A 1920-nucleotide genomic window follows, 5' to 3' on the forward strand; every position below is an offset into this window, starting at 1 on the left:
TTCTTTTGTTTTGTTTTGCTTTTTACTTTTTTGTTTCTTTCTTAGCGGGAAGAGAGACGGAGAGACAGAAAGACAGAGAGAAAAGAGAATGAAATAGTAAACAGGAAATAATGAAGAGTTGAGTAAAATGTTTGATGGATAATTTACACTAAAGCCAAATAAATCACACACACACACACACACACACACACACATACACACACACACACACAGATACATTGTTAATGATTAGGAAAATACACTGAAAACTAAAAGGGCTGGAAGATTGGTCAGTGGATTAAAAGCACTTGCTGTGAAACTGGAAGGACAGTGTTCAAATCCCCAGAACCCATCCGCATAATCAGCCTGGCTGTCTAGGCAGCCTGCCTGCAATCCCAGTGCTTAGGAAGAAGAACCAGAGGATCCCAGAGCTTGCCAGCTGCACTAGCCAGAAATGGTGAGCCCACACAAGGGCATATGCACACACAATGAACACACAGGACGTGCATGCATATACACGCACACCCATGCATGCAAAACTAAGGGTTTATTTCCTACCTAGTTAATGGTAAAGTAAATAAAAAAATTAAAAAGAATGCTAACCAGACTTTTAGAAACACTCAATGGTAGAACAATTGCTTACATGTACAAGGACTAATCATACCAAGATGTGTTAGTAAGAATATGGAGCAACTGAAACTCTCATGCAGTACTATTGGATACTTAAAATGGCATCACTGTCATCTATAACATCTTGACAGTTTCTTTAAAAGATAAGTATACAGTTCAAGCATATTAGAACATTTATGTAATCCCAGCACGTGGAAGGCAGAGGTAGCAGGATCAGAGTTCAAGGCCAGGATAGGCAATATCTCTAAATGATGAATGCCAAGCCAGCCTCCTCTGTATGTCGTTAAAAAAATGAGTTAAGTATGTGTTTACATGGGCTCCTAGGACATTGAAAAAATGCACGCTCATACCAAAACGGGTGCACAAATATCCCCAGCAACTGTATCTGTAATAGTGTCTATTGACAGGTAAGTAGTTTTTTTAAAAAAACACAATTTATCCATTTAATGGGCTACTATTCAGAGTAGAAACGAACTACTGTTCTTTGCAACAACATAGGTCAAAGTAATGATGATCACTGAAAGAAATGGGACCAACACTGAATGCTTGCAAAGGAACACTACTTATAAAAGCATGTCAGAGGTAGGCTGGAAGATGGAGTAGGGGCAGGGAAGGGTGGGGGAGGGGAGATTGCAAAGGCATATGAGGAAGCTTCCTGAGAGTTATACGTGTCATCATTACCTTGATTATTATAGTGTATATATGTATCTATATGCAACTCATCATATCTCAAATATACCTAAAAATACTATTAAAGTTAGAAAGAAGCTCTTGGTTCATCTTGCCATTGGGCTAAGTCTCTGTGCATGATTTTGTAATGTGATGGACTGGTCATTTAGAAGTATGGGTTCCTTGAGTTATGAGGTTGTTTTCAGAGAGGACTCATTGAGGAAAAAATATTCATCCCAAATGTGAGAAGCACCCATGCCATTGGCTGAGAAACTATGCTGAATATAAAGAATACCACAATCTCTTTCTACGTGTCCTAGTTCATTGAAATGTGAGGAAACCCTAGCCATATGCTACCACCATGAATTTCACCATGAAAAACAGTGCCATTTCAAATTGTGAGCAAAAAAAAGTGACTTCTTCTGTAAGTCACTTGTGGTCAGCAGGCTGTTCGGAGAGAACCTAATAATCACTAGCTTACAAGTCTTTCTTGTAACAGAAGAGGAAAGGAGTTATAATACACCCATTGAAGAAGCTAGAAGGAATTTATCACAGGACCAAGAGTTATTCCTTCCCTTCCTTCCTTCCTTCCTTCCTTCCTTCCTTCCTTCCTTCCTTCCTTCCTTCCTTCCTTCCTTCCTT

This window comes from Mus pahari, chromosome 11 (genome assembly GCF_900095145.1).
Source record: "Mus pahari chromosome 11, PAHARI_EIJ_v1.1, whole genome shotgun sequence".
Classification (NCBI taxonomy): Eukaryota; Metazoa; Chordata; class Mammalia; order Rodentia; family Muridae; genus Mus; species Mus pahari.